The 19975-nt window shown below is 43.1% G+C and overlaps 1 protein-coding gene across 1 annotated transcript in view; it reads right to left on the bottom strand.

Moving 5' to 3' along the window:
* Window positions 1–13489, bottom strand: part of ERBB3 (erb-b2 receptor tyrosine kinase 3) — a 111690-nt gene extending 98201 nt beyond the window's left edge. The window contains exon 1 of the mRNA XM_032212288.1: window positions 13417–13489. The gene's annotated coding sequence lies outside the window, so the exon portion shown is untranslated. The remainder of the gene's footprint in view (window positions 1–13416) is intronic.
* Between the last annotated feature and the right edge of the window lie 6486 nt (window positions 13490–19975).

Here is a 19975-nt window from a genome sequence, read left to right as displayed (position 1 = left end):
AAATGGCCTGAAAAATGCCCCAAAACCAGACCTGTTTTTCAGGCCTTTTGGGGGGCCTTTTCAGGCTATTTTTCAGGCCTGAAAATGGCCCAAAAAGCAACTGGAAAATGGCCTGGAAAATGGCCAAAAACAGGCATGCCCACACTGGCCAGCTAGTCTTTGGGTTTCTGGCACACACATGTGCACACACATGCATGCACGTTCCAGTTTGGGCACTCAATGCCGAAAAGGTTCGCCGTCACTGCCCTAGACAAAGCAAGACCCCTCCGATCCCTGGGTTTCCCCTAAAAATGCTTTCCAGGCCAGCCTTGGAATCTTATTTGTCTGCTGTAAAGAGTGCAACATCCTCCATCTCAGTTAAGGAAATCCAGTGAAACACCAAGTTTTGTCCTCTAGCAAATCGAAACGTCTTGGAGGCTTCTGTCCAGTATCTATCGCTGATATGCAGGCAATTCACTCAGTCTACCCTTAAGACTTCAATGAGGTTTTGATAAGATTCTCCAAAAGGAAAGGAATAAAACGCCTGCAGCGCAGTTATAATACCACCTTCACTCCAACCTGGAGAAGGTAAGAAGTTCTAGGCAGGCCAAACAGTGTTTTAATCAACAAAGTCTGAATCCATCCATTTTTTTAAGCAAAATTATCTATGATGGACTCCCAGTTGCCAAATTGAGAGGGAAAGCAACTCAAACTCCCTTCCACCATGACACTAGGCGTATGCTGGAAACTTTGGTTCATCTGCGTTCTCAGGACTTCCCTTGAAGTCTCAGGTCTGTTGTACAAAAAGGAGAGTTAGACATCAGAGCTATCTAGAGACCTCATATTATCAGAAGCATAAAATGCGGTGGACCTATTGGGGTCAGGCACCCTGAATTTTCACACCATGGCAAAGAAAATAATGGAAAACGAAAAGAATATGAAAAGAGAATACAGCAAAATAGCAATTCTTGTGTGGAGAACTTCCCCTGCCCTATTTAAGCTGCAAAGGGCAACCCTTGGTCAGGAGGGAGGTGCAAGAATGTCCAAGAAGGCAAACTCTGGAAGGTATTTTTGCAAGGGCCAAGGTCAATGTTGAAAGGCCTAAAATTAGCACAGGCAGCTGCCCTGGAGGGCACAGGTGGTTGCTCCCCCCCACTTCCTCCTTTCTCATCTCAACCCCGAAAAAAGGCAAGCATTCAGTTTCTCCTGGTTTACCCCAGATCCTGATTAATTTTAGCACAACATAAAAGATAAAACAGAGAGAAGGAGCAGAAGACTTGTATCTTTCAAAAGAAGTCTTGTTTCACTACGCTCATAATTTACGCCCATGGAAACAGCCAAACACAGGTTTCCTCTCTTTTGACCTAACATACCTTAAGAGGTCGACAGTTTGGTGGTTCAAATCCCCAGTGCCGCGTAACGGAGTGATTTCCCATTATTTGTCCCAGCTTCTGCCAACCTAGCAGTTCAAAAGCATGTAAAAATGCAAGTAGAAAAATAGGGACCACTTTAGTGGGAAGGTAACAGCGTTCTGTGTGCCTTTGGTGTTTAGTCATGCCAGCCACATGACCACGGAGATGTCTTTGGACAGCACTGGCTCTTCGGCTTTGAAAAGGAGATGAACACCTCCCCCTAGAGTCAGGAACGACTAGCACATATCTGCGAGGGGAGCCTTTACATTTACCTTTTTTACTTTTCTTTAGGGAAGGAAATGCAAATCGTTGAAATAGAGCAAGGAATCAAAAGAGCCTTCTTGGAAGGCTTCTTGGGAGAGCCTTCTTCAGCTTGGAGGGTTCTGGGAAGCGGGCTGAGAGCAAGGCTGACGGTGACCGGTTTCACGTACAACATTCAGCTTTCATGTGGCTTGTTTGATTTGGCTTAGATGTAGAGGGAAGCCAGCCAATAGTGACATTTAAGAAGTCACGGTTAAACAAAACGTAGGTCATTTTGGTGCGTGCATTAGATAATACAGCAATGAGTAAATAGGGTTATCACATCTGGGCACCAAAAATTGGGGTGCCTAGTCAATTGGCAGCCAAGAGATACAGAAAAAGCAGGCTGCCTGCTACCATCTAGTGGCTGGCCTGGATTCTGTGCTGCCCAGACCTGGTTGATGTAATTTAGAGTCCCTCCACGGTGAGCTTCCACAAAGTTTCTCTCTGCTCAAACTTTCACTGTCCCAGAGTTGTTCAGCGCTGGCAAGGACTTGAGAGTTCCCTCTCTTTCTCTTGCTTCCTGTCTCAAGAACTCCACTGTTTGTCTATAAAGAAACCCTGGCTAGAAATATAAGACCCATCACAGGTCTTTTCCCCCAGAGCAGACCCTCCCTCCCATATCTTCCCTTTTGTCTCGCTGCCAATTTGGGTTGCTTCATGACCAGCAGTCCTTGTTATTGCTGGGAGCTGTTTACTCAGCCAGCCCTACCTGTTATGAAAGGTCCCTCCGCGAGTGACACAGATGGGAGGGACCGTCCTACCCAGCCTGGCTATGTCTTTCTCTGACAGCCTAAAGCCCTGTGCAGAGGAAGGACTGGGGCACGGTCCCTTGGTCAGCCCTGCCATTCTACCAGGCAGATTGGTCTGAGGAAGTCTCTGTTGAAAATTTGGAGGGGTGACAGAGAAAGCAAGCCAGGCAATCAGTGCCAGGACTCAGCCTCCTAGACTAGTGATGGTACATGCATCAGCAACCCCCCCAACCGCATATGCACGAGCAACCCCTGCACAGGAGGGGAATTTTTGCCCTCCCCAGGCTCCAGAGGCTTTCCTAAAGCCTGGGGAGGGTGAAAACGGCCTCCCCCAGCCCTCTGGAATGCCGAAAATCAACTGGCCCGTGTGCACATGCGTGCCAGAGCTAAGGGCTGCCAAGGGCTGCCATGCCGGCAAATATGGCTCCATGTGCCACCTGTGGCATGCATGCCATAGGTTCGCCATTACGGTCCTACACTATCTGAAGTAGAGCCTTTCTCAATCCACTACTACTCTCCCCATCCCAATTACACCTGACAGGTATAACACATCTGGAAAAGCAGTAGGTAGAGGATGACCAACGTTTACTTGTTGGTCTTAAGTAGGGGCAGGAGCTGTAGGGCAGAGGACATCCTGTATTGGGTACGGGAATCATTCTCAGGGCTGGGGATGAGAGGTTCTCTTTTGATAGGGTCTTTGCTGAAATGGGTGTCTTCTCTAGTTCTTATTAAAATAAGGATTCGCCTGTTTAAGGGGTACCTAATTGCTGTTACTTCCCTTTTCAAAGTACCTGGACTCTGCAATGTGGCAAACTAGAGGGAGGCAGAAAGGACTTGAGAGCTTGAAAAAAGGAGTTTAGCAGTTCATGTAGGGAACACTCAGTTCCAATCCGTTGTATTTGTGCTTTCGTCTCAGGCAGAGTGGGGGTGGGCACCCACTTCTAAAAATTATTAGAATTAAAATTCACTATTATAAAAAGGAGGGAAAACCTGCCAGAGCACTTTGCACTTTGATTCATCGGTCTTATTTTGCAACTGGCAGTTTGAAATATTGACAAGTATTTACAACTAACTGTGTTGCCCAGTTACCCTTTCTATGCACGTCCCTCTTGTCTTCAAGTGGACAGGTAAGATTTCTCTTCATCGTTTTATCCTTTTTACAGGAACTCTGAAAAGCTGGCTGGTGCTCAGAGGTGGCTCCTGGCCCTGATCACCCTTGAGGACGCTGCAGTTTTTGAGGTCTAGAAACTAGAAAATGGACACTCGAGACAGGAGTCTGGCTGCAAGAGTCCTGTTCCAATATTTAAACTGCAATCCTCTCCCCACCCCAATTCCTAAGCTCTTCTCTCATTGCCACCACATGCCCTGGATTCCCTAATGAAGAAGAGGATCATGGAAGGGATTGCTTTGCTTTGGGGGAAAGAGTGTGCAATTGAACATCCTCTGCCTCATGCGCCCTTCAGTTCTGAGTATCCCCCTCTTAAATTTTCACTCTTGTAGGCAAGGCACAAGAACTTCAAGGCAAGTGGAGCAGTTCCATGCATCTCAAGGACCAAAATATGCCCAGCCCTCCTAACAAAAGTCTCAGAGCTGCTTCGCTCGCAGAATTGTCCATGAGATGAGTTCATTCTAGGCCAGTAGTCACCAACTGGTGGTCCGTGAACCACTGGTGGTCCACGAGAAAATTTTGGTGGTCCGCAGAAAAGTTTTTGCATTTTTTATATTGCACTAAATCAGGGATCCTCAAACTCTGTCCCCTAGGCTGGATACAGCCCGCCAACGCAATTACTCCACTCACTGACGGGATGGGGTCCTTCAGGCACTTAACTTGGCTGCCTGTTTAGTAGCTCCAGCCCTTCCCTCCCTCCCTGGGACTCTTCAGTGAGCGGTGCGCGAAACTTCGGCTCAGCTCAAAAAAACAGTGTGCAAGGAGCCGATCTAGCATCCGGGCTGGCTACAAGACAAACATTCATTCTTGACTGCATTTGAGATTTCTGTGTCCTATGTCCTGCAATGGACAGCAAACTTAGGGTTGACCCTGGGCGCTTCTCTCTGCTAACAGACGGCCAAGCTAAGTGCCTGAAGGACCCTATCCCGTCACTAATTCATATTAGTGGTCCACAGAATTTAAAATTATGAATTTAGGTTCCCTGAGGTCCAAAAGGTTGGTGACCCCTGTTCTAGGCTGTTTCTCCAGCAAGATGGCTAGATCGCATTTAGACCTGTACGAAAGGCTGTTTCTCTCTGTGGAATCATCCCAGCCAGTGAAAACCATTTTGCTGGCACAAGACCTGCTAATTATTCCTTTAAATTTTATCAGTTATAGCTTCCTGGCATCCACAATCAAGTTCCAGTGAAGGTAAACACTACCGTTGTGAATTCACTGAACTCTTCTCATTTTTCATATGAAACACCAAGCGTGAGAGCTAAGATCTTTAGTCCTGTTTAACTTAGCAAACAAGAAAAGGCATTCTCTGGCAACAAAGAGGTCTTTAATCTTGGAGAGACAAACTCAGTCTGAGCTAGAAACTGGAGACATTCCAATGAGAAACAAACGTATCTGAGAAATAACTGCCTCTGTGGACCACTACTATCTCTTGAACATCTTCATCTCAGCCCATAGATCTCCTCTTCCTCCTCCAGACAAATACATATGTACAACACAAACACTTAAAGAGACAAACATACAAACCCAAACTTAAACATGCCTTATCAAGAACCTGAAGTCAGAATGTGGTTGGGTTGTCTTTGATTATTATGATATCAAATTCCACCCATTGTGTTTAACATTGGGCAAAAAGAGTTTGTCTTGAACAACATACCTTTGCATTTCTGCCTGAGAAATCCAGTTTCTAGAGCCAGCTTGGTATAGTAGTTAAGGCCATGAGCTCTGGATTTGCTTTAGACCAAAGACAGTTGGGTAACCTTGGGCCAGTCCCTGTCAGTCCTAGGAAGCAGCCAAGGGCAACTGAAAAATGGTGCCAATAAAACTGCAGGGACTAGTCCTAGTAGTTGCCAGGAGTTCAAAACTAACTTAACAGGGGACACAGAGAGAGAGAGGGGAGGGAGGGAGGGGGGGAGAGAGAGTTGAATCTGTAGCAAATGAAAGCAGATGCATTATTAGGTTTCACTATTGCTTATTTTGCACTCCAATATCTCCTAAATTGTTTTGCCAGATGGATGTAAATTTAGAAAAAGGGGCAGCATCCCTTGAAGCCACTCTGCAGTCTCGGACAAGGGTGTCAAACTCGATAGCATTGCGGGCCGAATCTGAGCCAGGGTGGGCGTGGCCTGCGTGGGCCGTATCCGGGTCACCAGTTTCACAGGCCGGGTCTAGGAGAAAGGGTAATCTAAATCAGTGACACCATAGACTGTGGGAGGCTTTTAAGCATCTGCTTTCCCTTTCCTAGGGACATGAGGCTTGACTCACTTGCTAATGATGGGGATTGGAGTTGAGGGTTTGCCTGGGCCAGTGCATTTTGTTTGCTTTTGCTCAGAGTTTGATTGCAGGGTGACCTGCCGAGAAGGAATTGGGAGCAAACACAGTTGGGAGGAACTGGGTGCAGTTGACTTGCAAGTGCGTCCCTAACTAAGATACAATCATTGGGCAAGAATTTTGAAAAAAAGGACCTTCGTAGAAATGCTTAGGTCTATTAACAGAGCAGGGAATGGCTAGAAAAGCAAAAACTGTCTTCCATCTTAAGAGCTGTACTCCTTAAAAAGGGTTCTTTCTGGAATGGAAAAAATACAACACACTTTGGAAGTGTGAACACCGAGAGGCTGATAACTGAAAAGAGCAATGCTGAGAGGAAGCGAGTGCTAAGGAGATATTAGGACGGGGCTTCAGGGGAGCTGAGATGGATTTCATAACCTTCGGATCAAGATAGGATGTCCTTGGAGAGGCTACACCTAGGACAAGGGGTCTCCAAACTTGGTTACTTTGTGACTTGTGGACTTCAACTCCCAGAATTCTCTAGCCAGCACGGAGTTGAAGCCCACAAGACTAAAGTTGCCACGTTTGAAGGCCCCTGAGCTAGAAGAGTTAGAATGAGTCCAAATAACAGCAAAGGGAATCATTATGGAGGTCAGCTTATAATTTAATGAGTATCTTGATCTGCTATCTTAAGCAATGCATGCAAGGTATAAAACCAAACCCCTTATTTGCAACTGGGTGCACATATTAAAATAAAAAAATGGCAGGCACTAAATGCAGGCAAACTCAAAAGTGCAACTCCCACTTTTATCTTAATCCCAGGTGGATCATGTTCAGTGTATCATTTTGGCTATCATCTTCCCAAAGTAAATGGGAGGTAAGAAATCCACATTTCTGCGTTAGACCGAAGAAAACATCAAGGCATTAGAATGATCGTGTTGGTAGAGAGTTATAAATGCGAACTCTTGAAAAAGTTGTTTCTCATAAAAGGAGCTTGCTCAGAACTGAAATACACCAAGTAAATGAGATGAAGAGTGTGAAGTAGAGGAGAGAGGTTAAGGGGAAGAAGAGAGGGATAGAAGACATAGGGCGGGGAGGGGGGAGAGGAGGAAGAGAAAGGAAGGACTGAAAAGGGGAGAGAGGAGAAGGAGAGAGGAAGGGGGAAGTAGAGAAGAGAAGGGTGACAGAGAGAAGAAAGGAGGTAGGGAGGGGAGGAGAGAGGGAGAAGAAAGTGACAAATGTGGTGTATGGAGAGCAGAAGAGCCAGTAATTGTTTTGGGAGTTGTTGGTAAGTTGAATTGACTGTAAACATTTATAATACAATACGATGTTGGCTAGTAATTAATATACATGAAAAATTAAAAAAAACTTTATTAAAAAAAGGTTGTTTCTGTGCTTTAAATGTATCAGGGAAACCAGGAAAACCTATCTACGTGGCATTTATCAAAATACTTGTTTCAGGTGAAACTTCTTGTTATTGTTAAAGAAAAGTTTTTTAGCAGTGTGTGAGTGCAGAATTGTGATTCAAGGACTCTAAAAGACAGCTTTGGTTTCTACCTACCTCCCAGTTTGTCTCAGGCAGGTGTGTATATGCTTGAAACGGGCCCTACTGAAGAAGGGGAGGGTTCCTCCCTGTTGTTCGACAGGCACTGTTTGTTTTTCTCTCCATTTGACAATCACGGTGGCATACAAGGGGAAAGCAATTAGCAGAGGTCAAGAATGTTGACACAAAACTGGTTCCAAGCAACCAGGGAAACCCTGCCTCTATTATAAACCAGGGAGAGGCGAGCAAGAGGGCTCATTAGTATAAACCCTGTTTGCAAAAACATAAACAAAGTTCACTGCACTTGTCCTCCAGCTGCCACCAGACCCTGCGAAAGAAGAGATCAGCTCATTAACCCAGGGAGAAGGAGAACGAGAAGGAGAATTAGGAGGAGAAAGAGGGAGGGGGGAGGGAGGGAGGGAGGAAAGGAGGAGATAAATGAGAAAGAGGAGATGAGGAAGGAAGGAATGAAGGAAGGAAAGAGATAATGAGAAAGAGGAGATGAGGAAGGAAGGAAGAGATAAACGAGAAAGGAGATGAGGAAGGAAGGAGATAAACGAGAAAGACAGGGATGAGGAAGGAAGGAAGGATAATGAGAAAGACGGAGATGAGGAAGGAAGGAAGTAGGATGAGATAAATGAGAAAGCAGGAGAGGAAGAAGGAAGGAAGGAAGAAGGAAGAGGAAGGAAGGAAGGAAGAAGAAGGAAGGAAGGGAAGGAAGGAAATGAAGGAAGCCAAGGAGGATGGTGGGATTTTTGATAAATTAGGAAGAGTTTACAAAGCTACCCTATCCTAACCAGTCTACTTCTGGAATCATTCCCATAATAAGCAAGCAGAAGAAGTTCTGAAGGGGAGACCTGGACTACCATTCTCTAACGCTGGCTGCAAAAACAGGCACAGCCGAATTACAATTCCCCCGCAGAAAAAGGCGCCTTCCCCTTAAAAGTGCAGCTGCCTCTCTATCTGATGACTTAATCACTTAGCTGTTTAAGGAGTGAATCGCTGATGAAGACGTGTATCATAGCACAAGGCAAAGATTTAGGTAAAAATGTCACCAAAAATCAAGCTCTGCATCAACATGAATACCAAATCAAGCAGTTACAGGGAAGGGGAGAGAACACATCTAGTTTTAATTTTTAATGAACACCTGTTTGCAAGGCTTGAACTAAAACACACTTATGCCTTGGTATTAGCCATCTTCTGGGTTCTGTGCATAATTCAGGTGAAAAACAGATACCAGCAAGTGTACTTGTGGTGCAAATGACAAGCAAGAATCACATTATGATGAGCAAAATGCTTAGTAAAAAAAAAAAGACTATTAGGGGAAAATCGCGTTCAAAAGTTGCAAACATTAACAGAAACACACATGGCACACACATATATCCACACCTTTTCAGGCACATTTTAAAAAGCCTCGTGTATTATTTAGAAACGCTTAAAAGGAAGCACCTTTAATTGGAGCAGCAGAGATACTGTTTGGTGGGGATAACTGGGCCCCGTTTCTGGATTTCCACTAATAAGGGATACAAATACAAAATAATGTTATCTCTGTAGTTTTGTGTCTTTGTATTTTCCTATTCCTTCACTAGTTTTATCCCTCCTTGCATCTTATGTTTATGGCTGCTTTGTACTTTGGAATGTGTAGATTATTACCACATTAGGTATTTTGCTGGGGAAGTAGCCTTTGTGAGAATACTTTTTTTTTTTAAAAATTTCCTGTTCGATTTGAGCTAAATCAGCCTCTTATCATTTCACATCACACCACCTTCTCATTTATACAATGCTTTATTATCAGAAGATGGTTCTAATAGACAGGCTATGTCTGGCTTGGAGTACTCAATTTCAAGGTCATAGTTGTCCACAAGATACTTTTCCAAAAAGTAACTGGACGCTTTCTATGGAATCTACCCCAGCCTATATTTCTCTTCTCATCCAGAAGCGTTCTTTAGTTCTATAAGCAGAGGCCCTTCAAACTTGGCAACTTAAGACTTGTGGACTTCAACTCCCTAGCTGACTGGAGAATTCTTGGAGTTGAAGTCTTAAAGTTGCCACAGTTTGGGGGACCCCTTTTTCAAGAAACGTTAGGAGAAAAAGAACCCAAGAAAGACCAATCGCCTTTTGTAAAAGCAACTTTGGGATGGGCTGTGTCAGATACATGGACAAACAGGTAGGACAACTCTAAGCATCTCTAGAAACAGCCTTAAAGGAGCAAGGAAGCACCATAAGAGACAGCCCATCAGCAGATGCAAATGAGAGTTCAGGTCAACTCAAGCCTATGATGTAATTGATGAACTCAAGCCAACAATTTCGTTTCTCACTTCTCATCTGTTCCCCTTACCTGAGGTTTCCATAGGGCACAGGGCAAAAAAAAAAGCCAAGATGGTTGCCATGACAGAGCAAGCAAAGTTCCCACATTATTAAAAAAATAGACCTTTTGATGGTCTATTTCTAACTCAATCATGCCCTACACGAGACGCTACTACCCTGCTTGGCAGGGCTACAGGCAACCACCACGTGTTGGTTGTGATTTAATGCATGCTTTTCAGTGAACACGATGCACTTGACAGTTTGTTAATCCATTTAATCCCTCAATTAAGAAAGCAAAAACATATCGGCAGCATTCCTGGGAGGATGATGTCCCTTACTCCTCAGTTAGATGGATAACAGAAATGAGTTTGAAGGGAGCTGGATTCTGGCGGACCAGGACAAAGGAGGGAGACCCAGTGACACAACACACACACAGCCCTCCCTTCCTTCCTGGGGGCATTTTTGCAAGTGGAGAAATGTTCCAAATCTGTCCTGCAATGGAAGCAGGCTGGGGCTAATCGGATGAGTGCCTCCCAGATTGCATCCTAATTAAACTTGAATGCTTGCAATTCACTTTTCAGTCCACAACCCTCTGAGCTTTGGCCAAACTAGCAGCTGGTTCTTTGGCCCCTCCTTTTTAAGAATGTTGTTTTCTATATTTCAAGCACAGGAATGTGTCAAAGTAAAACAGACTTTCAAGTTTAGATAGGAGGAGGAGGAGGAAAATAATAAGTGGCCTTTCTGAGAGACTGGCCTCGGTTTTGAGAATTAAAGTTTGCTATTCGAGGCGGAGTAGGTAAGGATGGCTGCTCCTTTAAATACTTCGTCATCCAAAGCCACTCAGGTATTTTGGCACCTGAAAGAGAACTCCTTCTTCCCTTTTCTAGCAGCAGGTACATATAGGTAATCTTTGTTTAGGGACCAACTCATTTAGCAACTGTTCAAAGTTAGGACAGTGATGAAAAAATAACTTCACAACTATTTCTTGTATTCACAATCTTCACAAATCTGCAAAGTTAAAGAAAGCTGACGCTAGGATCATAAGCACAGTTGCAGTTTCACTTAGCAACTACTTCACTTAAACACTGAGTTGCCATTCCAATTGTGGTCGCTAATTGAGGACCTAAAAAACCTTCAAGTCCTGATGATGTATTCTTGTCCCACATGGAGTTTCTAACCCAGACACCCCAGATCAGCCCTCTCAGTTATGATCTCATTCTGCCAAAGGTAGAGAAGTCCTCAGAGAGAGATGTCGAAATGATTTTCTGTCTGCCATAATTCCTTCAGTAAGGAAAGTTGTTTTCTCTCTGGTTTAGTTATTTCGTATCTTTTTGGAAAGGAAAATGGGTTTTTTGGTAACCGAAAGGTAGAATTACAAATGTTTGCTTCATTGGGAATACTTTAGTGATTCAAGCATAATTTATATGGCTGTGCAATTATTTCATTCAGACATTTGGATTTGAAGATAATTCAATTAAAACAATGATTTGATTTTTTCCCCCCAAATTGTATTCCCAAACCGTTTTTAAACCATCAAACTACATCAGACATCAATTTGAAAAAAACTGGGCCATTTAAGACACTGGCATATGTACAAGCATGTTTTTCCAAAGGCCGGTCAGGATTCAACTGATTTTCTCAATCAATTCCAAAATCTGGTAATCCAGTGGATTGACTTTCTTGGTTTGGTTTCTGAAATCTTTCACAATCTGGAGACTGACTGGTGAAGCCAGTTTATCAGTTTCTGAGGAAAATCATCTACAATCTGGAAATGTAAGTTGAGAAATAAGAATGGTCATGGTGGCTGGGAATGATGGGAATCATGCCTTAGGTGCCCAAAGGGAGTAAACATTTAAAAGGAGGAGAGTGACGTCTTGTGTCTTACGTCCAGAATCTAAGGAAGAAGGGCACCTATGACGCTTGTACAATTGTCTAGATGGCATGATTAACCTTCTGAATAGTATCTGTTTAAACAAATATCCCCTATTACTGACGGTTGGATAAAGAAGCCATAAAACAAGTACCCATGTTGGACTTAGCTCTTCGCAATCAAACCCTTTCCTTTCTTACTGCTGTCTGTTTATTCTATTCATCAGCACCTTCCTCCCCACTATGCAGACAGCTTAGTCTGAGTCAGGGTTTTGCAAAATAAGTTTTCCCTCTCCTTTCAGTGATGCAACTCAGCAGTGGATGATGGGAATGCGAAAGTTCTTAGAAGTCCCTCATACAAGGAGATGTCGACTTAATCAGAAGCCTCCGCTGCATAATTTGTGCACAGGCAGTATCTAGGAGGTTGGTGAAAGCCCATCGCATCCCTTCCACAAACATTTCTTACATTTGACTATATTTTATTGTAATGTGTAAATTTTTGTCTATATTTTTCTTAGGGTGTTTTGATGTTTTATTCATGTCATCTCCCTTGATTGTCAAAGAAACAGAAATGCCACAGTACCAATCCAAATTTCCTGCTTTCTTGAGAGAAAAGTTTGTCCCTGCTTTTTGATTTTTTAGAAAACTCATTTAAATAGTTTATGAATACAGGACCTCTGGGAAGTGTCCATCCCATCTAACTATCAATTTCTTTTTGCCTCTCTTAATATCAGCCAAGATGCCTAGCCAAAGCATATTTTTCTTCTTCAGCTAGTCTGGGCACATAGATCCTATGGAAGCTGCAATTGAAAATACCATTTATAGTTTGAATATACTACAAAATAGTATATGTCTGTGCATGTGTTTTTTTTCCTCAGAAAAATTTAAATGTTTACGGTTGTCAAAAGTATTCTGGAAACAAGTTTACAGGATACCAGTAATAGTCTGAGCAAAATTTAATCTATAAAAAAAGTTCAAAATCACTGCAAACCAGACTTTTATAACTTCTAATCTCAGTTGTGTACAGTATAGAGGTATTCGGTATTTAAGTTATAGTGGGCCGTAGTGGAAGAGGTAAACGCTCTCTGGCATGCTCTGAGACACTCGTGAATTTTTCGCTGGTACAAGTGAAGGCGCTAGAAAAAGCGGGGGTTTCTTCACGGCTTTGACTAATGCCATAATAACCCTCCCTCCCCACCCACCCACCTCCGGTAAAGAAAACTCCGCGAAGCCCAGCCCTTCGCCGCCTTTCACGCCGTAGAACGATTTAGGCGACGAAGCCGGTGAAACCACATTTCCCAAATTCCTCTGCCTTTCAGTTTTGCCTTCCCTTCGCGGGATTTGGGGACACCCCGCGTTTCCTCCTAAAGCCCGCCGATCAGCCGGCGATCTAGGTTCCCAAAGTGACAGAAACGCACAAACTCAACTCAAACTCAACTCAACCTAAACCATTCGCCCCCGCTCCCTCCGATGGGAAAAGTGGTGGTGGTGGGGGGTGTCCTAGGAGGGAGACAAACAGGTTTTGCCTCGCGGGCGGCGGCAGCACCACGCAGGTTCAAAGGCGTCGGTCGTTGAGGCGAACTCTCGCACGCTTCCCCTTCCCGGCCGCTGACAAAACACGAGGAAAAACTTTCCTTCCCGATCCCCAGGGAGCGAGCGAGCAAGCCAGCATTTCGCCCGCGTTCAACACGCCCACAGCTTCAGATCCTGCTGGGGGCTAAAACAGACCCTCGATCGCCTAGGTTGCAAAAGGGCCATTCCTCCGCGCGATCCCGCTCACAAGCCACCCGAGGCCGCGGAGCGCAAGAGGCGAGCTACCGCTTGAGAACCTGCCGAGCGGACGCTCCACCAGAGGAGCAGCGTTAGCGCGGGCAGGGCAGCTCCGGATCTGGCGCTTCTTCATGGTTTCGGGTGTTGTGAACTGGCGGAGAGAGAGCCCCGTTTCTCCCGGCGAGCGCGCGCGGGATCCCGGGCTACAGCATTCGCTTCTGGGATGGGAAAGCCGGAGCAAGAGGAGAAGCCACCTGATCCAGACCCCAGGCGGGACGAGTCAGCTTTGACGGGGGGGGCGATCACTTGCTTCTTTCCTGCTTTCATGGGGGTCTCTTGGCGAATTCCCCCCTCCGCCGACGACTCTTTTTTCTCTTCTCGCCCACCCTCCAAAGTGGCCAATTCTCCCCTTAACGGAGCCACAAACTCGGCTCGTAGCGCTTTGATCTGTTTTACTCAACAGCACAACTCACAAATACACACACTCATTCACGAGAAGCTCGGGCTCATTGGCCGGGGCTGCGCCGCGCTTCCGGCCAATCAGAGGACAAGCTGATGAGAACTCCGGAACGAGGAATGGGAAAGCGGAGATTTGTTTTGAGAAGGAGAAAGCGCGCGCGCGAGAAAAGAGAAAGTCGACGCGGCTAGCAGCTTGTCCGACCGTCTCTGTTGCGATAGATTTAACAGATTTAACAGATTAACAGAGTTGGAAGGGACCTTGTAGGTCATTGTAGCCCAAACAGGAGGCCCTACACCATTTCTGACAGATGGCAGTCAATCTCTTCTTGAAAGCCTCCAGTGATGAAGCTCCTACCACTTCTGAAGGCAACTTCTGCTCCATGGATTGATTGCTCTGTCAGAAAATTTCTCCTTATTTCTAGGTGAATCTCTCCTCACTCAGTTTCCATCCATTATTCCTTGCTTGGCCTTCAAGTGCCTTAGGAAAATAGCTTGATCTCTTCCTCTCTGTGTCTTCCCCTGAAATATTGGAAATTAAGGATGCATTGGTAAAGCAGTCACTGCTTGGCCCCTTATATTGGATAGCCTCGGAGGAGGGCCTAAATAAAAGCGATTTTGCCACACTGGATGGTTTTCGTTCATGGGCCCACCTTCCAAATGAATTCTTCCTCATGGATAATTTAAAGTGTCCTTCATGGTCCCTTTTTGCACCTTTTTTCTATCACCGCCCTTGGATTCCACCCAAATTAATGTTCAATGTCTGTCCCCATATAGTAAACTCACTTAGCATATTTACTAAAGTTAATCTGATCTGCGTTAACCCCCAAGAGCCGGGTCAACAGTATTTCTTAAGGTAACATTTGATATCTTTATTTTGTATCCTACCTAATGTAGCCTAATTCAGACACACAGTACTCTGAAAAAGGCCCCAAACCCTAGGAAAGGTAGAAGGAAAAAAACAGATAGATGACCAGCTGTAAGGTGGCTGGACTCAGTTACAATGGCAATGGGTGCATCATTGGAAGACCAGAAAGACTAGTTTAGGGACTGATGTTTCCTTCCCTAAAGAAAGGTTAAAAAAATAAAGGTAAAGATTCCCCTCGCGCATATGTGCTAGTCATTGCCAACTCTAGGGGGCGGTTCTCATCTCCGTTTCAAAGCTGAAGAGCACTGAAGGCGCATGGAACACTGTTACCTTCCCACCAAAGGTGGTTCCTATTTTTCTACTTGCATTTTTACATGCTTCCAAACTGCTAGGTTGGCAGAAGCTGGGACAAGTAATGGGAGCTCACCCCATTACGCAGCACTGGGGATTCGAACTGCCAAACTGCCAACCTTTCTGATCAACAAGCTCAGTGTCGTAGGTACTGAGCCACCACGTCCCTTCTTGGGGACTGATATTTATGGAGAAAAATCTATGTAATCACTAGGAATCAATAAGGGGTGGGGCGTTTTGCTCAGGGTTCCACCCTTTGGGGAAAGTAGCCAATTGAAAGGAGCCAATTTACCCTCTATTTTCTCCTGGGTTCTCACAAACATTCAGAATTCTGGCATCCTGGCAAGAGGGCTGGAACTGTGCCTCATATTTATGAAATCACAAGATCTTTAGCTAGTGGATACAGCCGGGAGAGTGTCCCCATTGGCAAGGTCACAACACATGATGCAGAGATGATGGCAGAGATTTAGGAGTGGGCGCCCTGAACAATGGCCACACTGAAAGGCGAGTGGGAGGAAATGAGATCAGTGTAGCCAGAGAGGGAAAGCAATGTTCACGGATGATGGCTGGCTAAGGACTCCCCACCACAAAAGAGATTAAGGTTCACCTGGCTTTGATACACCATTTTTGTTGAAAGACTCTGGACTCACAATTAAAGTCACACAAAACAGACAAATCATCTAAGGAAGCTGCAGCTTTGCAGAGAGTATTGTTTTTAACGCTTCAAACCACCCAAGTGAGGGGGTTTCGAAGTTAAATCCAACTCACTTTACAGCTTGTAAACTCCTGACATTGTTTCCAAGCATCATCATGAATAAACTGCTGTGTTGTGGCTGCCCAGCAATGAATGGTTTATGTTTTTATGCATCCAAAATTTGAAACATTGAACTAACACCAGAACCCAGCAGTAACTAGAAGGAGGGACAAAATTTAAAGAACAAATCCGAATGGAGATATTATACCCTGCCCCAGTCAGTTGGGTAGTCAGCTTTGTTTCTAATTTTTTTAATTCTCTTACATACTATTGTAAGTATACATTCCCATAATATTATTATTCTTTACATTGTCATTCTTATACATTTGTTATTTAATTAATAGGTTTATAATATACAATTTGGATTGCTTTATTTACCATCCCTTCCACCTCTTGTAACACCACTGATTTTCCCTCTCTTTTCTCCCTCCCTCCCTTCTCTACTTCCTTCCTTCCTCCTCTGCTTCCGCTTTCTTCTTCCCCTTACCTCTACCTACTCTTCTCTCATCTTCCCTTCCTACCCTCTCCTCATTCTCTGTCTCTCCCTTCCACCCTCATCTCCTTACCTCTTCTCTTCCTTTCTCTTCCTCTCGTTCTCCACTCCCTCTCTCCCTTTCTTTTTCTGTGTTATAGGTGTCTCTTTCAAATCTCAGTTTATGTTTTCTTTGGTAGTTCAGCTTATCTGTGATAGCGAAAAGTGGCAAAGACAAAATCCCCCACTGCATAAGCCTCTACTTAAAAACCCGCATATAATAACCTCAGATTTAATCATAGGAGAGCAGAAGCACAACTAATTTTTAGGATATGCCAATAATCCATGTGCACCTCCAGTTAGCCTTATCAGCCACAAGTCCCAAGCCCAGAGACAACACTCAAAATCCAATCGTCCAATCCTTTACTTGCTTCTGTAATGGACAGAATCTTGCCAGACACAAGCTATAATCTTCTAATTTACTAGATCTACCCAAAAAATTCTAGAATGTGGCTTCACTGGACGTCTTTCCTCTCCACATCCAGCTCTGGGCAGCATAGGGGTTTTTTTTTTTTGAGCCTCTACCTGGGAAAGCTCTGTATTGCCAAAAGTTTCCCTCACTGCTCCTCCAAGTGCACCTTCCATCATATCTACTACAAACTTTTGCAGGGGTGACCTCAAGGTGTGGTCAAAAGATGGAGGTTGCCATGGTGCAATCGTACCTCTCCATTTTCTATCAATGTCACATCAAAAAGTAGGTGAAGCTTTATCCGCATTGATGCAGCCACCTTGCCTTGCCTTTTTTTTATTAAGAGAATTTTTATTTTTAAAGATAAACTTAAACAAAACATAAAACATAAAACATCTTCCAGTTACATCCAGCGTATCGGTTGGTTACAAAGCTTCCGTGGATCCTCTCCATAGTCCTCATAGTTTATATAAAGTCTCATATTATCAATCATATATATGTATACATCATTATTAATTTATTTGACTATAACTCTTATTCCTTCATTTTATGCAAGATATTCTAAATTTTGAATTAATTTATTATAACAATTCATTACGTCCTCCTAAATCCATCCAATAATATATTTATTATATTATATTATTTATTATAATATTATATTATATTATATTATATTATATTAATTATATTATTATATTATATTAATTATATTATTTATAATTATATTATATTTATATTATATTATATTATATATATTATATTATATTTATATATATTATATTATATATATTATATAATTATATTATTTATATTATATTATATTATATTATATATTATATTATATTATTATATTATATTATTATATTCTGTGTCATTCCATTGTCCTTGTATTGTAAAATTCTCAGTCATATTTCATTTCCAGATTTTCTTGCCTTGACTTTTTTGACCATGCCTCAGGGACATTCCTTGCATTCACCAAGAGGCACAATATGAGCAGCTTCTTTGAGTCATATTTATATTAATTCCTGAATTAAAGCAGTTTCCAGGTATGGGCTAGAATTAATACAGGAGAACCCAATGCCCTTCCCACTTGGTTCAGAAATGAACCACTTTATATAACCGCCACTCGATTCTGTTTCTCTAGGCATGGCTGAGTTTTAAAGCCAGAATTCTGTCCACCCCACCCAAAGGTGAATCACACATCACAGGAAATTGGTGGCAGCACAAAAAGATGAGTATTTTTGAACTAATTAGAGTTCTTGGCTGAGTCTTGACCTAGAAGCCAATCCAGCAAGCTTTAAGCAAACCTTAGTAAAGAATGTGGAAGCTCTCTGTACTTCCTACTCATGTCTTCCTAAGGACTTGATTTCATCTTTTCATCCTTTATATCTGAAACAGTTTCCCTTTTGCCCCAAATGACTGTTTCTTCTCCTATGGACATTTCCCCCACTTTTATTCTGAATCAAAACAGAAACACATTCTTGGTCAGGATGAATAATTACTTTAACCACCAAAGAATATCAATATTGAGAAGAATGGGGAACCTAAAAGTGGAAACCCCAAAGTGTTTTTTTCAGGAGGCAATTGGACTTCCCTGTTTTATTTTTTTCTTTTGAACACCTTTTCGCTTCTCATCCAAGAAACTTCTTCAGCTCTAACGGATGGTGGGGAATGAAAGGATTCTATATCTTTGCAGACAGCTGGTCATCTTGCTCCTTTTAGTGGGTCATACTTGGAGGTTATCTGTGTCCTCACAACTCCAATTGCTTCAGTGACTCTCAAAAAGGATGCAAATAACCAAGCTGTCTGCAAAGAATATAATCCTTCCATTCCCACATCTCTTCAGAGCTGAAGAAGCTTCTTGCATTAGAAATGAAATGTCGTCAAAGAAAAAACAAGGAAGTCCAGTTGCCTCCCAAAAAAGCACCTTTGGCACAACCATGACCTGCATGACGGAGAATCTCTACAGACTTTTTAAAAGGTGTAGTAGTACACTCTGCTGTTGCCGTTTGGCGCCCCCTTGTGGCTGAAAAGTACAGGCTATCTTGGAGAAAAGTGCCACTGTAATAACAAACTGCAACTGCACCAAGTTCATTCATTCCTAACAAAATCTGTATCAAATTTCTGAATTATACCTAGCTTACTTCAAATTATATTTTAAGTGCAGCTGTGCAAGATATGCAAAAGAAATATGTAACTTTGCTGCATCTTTACTATGTGGAAGTAGTTATTTTTTAGAATATTATGGACCCCCTCCTTTCGTTTTAGCTTATGTTCATTGGTATTGTCGAGACAATTCTCAATTGATTTTTATCCCTTGCCCCTGCCTGATAATCTTGATTATTTTTTGTTGTTGCACAGACTTATCTCCTTTAAATAATTATTAAAATGTTGTTTTGGGCAATTTGATGACATTGCTCTGCATTTGATTTTAAAAGACGAAATTTCCCGTAGTGAAGGATGGACCAAAGGAGAAGATCAGAAAAGAATCCCAGTCTACTTACACAAAGCGAGCAGACAGACAGACAGACAACTAAAATGTGGGAAAGTATATAACACTGAAGATCTGCAATGGAACAATAGTGTCAGAAAACATAAGATATGTGGACTATTACATACCAAGGTGGAGATGTAACAAAGGAATAAGGAGATCCACCCCCAAATTAACTTTGAAATACTTTTTCTGGAAGGGATTTTGCAGAACTGTGGCACATAATAGTGTCCAAGCTGAGATTTGGAACCTTATTAACCAATAACAAATGAAAAATCTCCAGCCCTCATGTTACACTCTGAAGAGTTTTCAGATATTGAATATGCTTCTTTTGCACATCTGATCCTAGGAGTGGCCTGTATGTTAAAGAACTGGAATGTTTTCATTTCAGAAGTCACTGGCTCTGAAATCAAGTGGAACGCAACACAATCTGGAAGGCCGAAAGGACTATAAACGTAAGCATTGTGTAGTAGATACCTCAAGTAACTCTAATGGCATTTCTGTCTACACAACAGAGCCATGTTTCGCTGATGGGCTCAGATTGAACCAAGACTCTACTAACCTTAAGGAACGAGAAGCATATCGTCATCCTGTCTGAGAGTGTCTGTTTACATGAGAAGCCGAGACAGATCAGATACAAGCTGAGGCAATAACATTCAAGTAAGATGCTTTCTAAGCAAAAGGATGTAATGTAGACTCCGTCCACCACCCTTATTCTGCAAGGCAAATTGGTATTGTAGCATAATCCA

The sequence above is a fragment of the Thamnophis elegans genome, chromosome 2 (genome assembly GCF_009769535.1).
Source record: "Thamnophis elegans isolate rThaEle1 chromosome 2, rThaEle1.pri, whole genome shotgun sequence".
Lineage (NCBI taxonomy): Eukaryota > Metazoa > Chordata > Lepidosauria > Squamata > Colubridae > Thamnophis > Thamnophis elegans.
The sequence above is the reverse complement of the archived record's forward strand: the minus strand, read 5'-3'. Positions and strand labels throughout refer to the sequence as shown.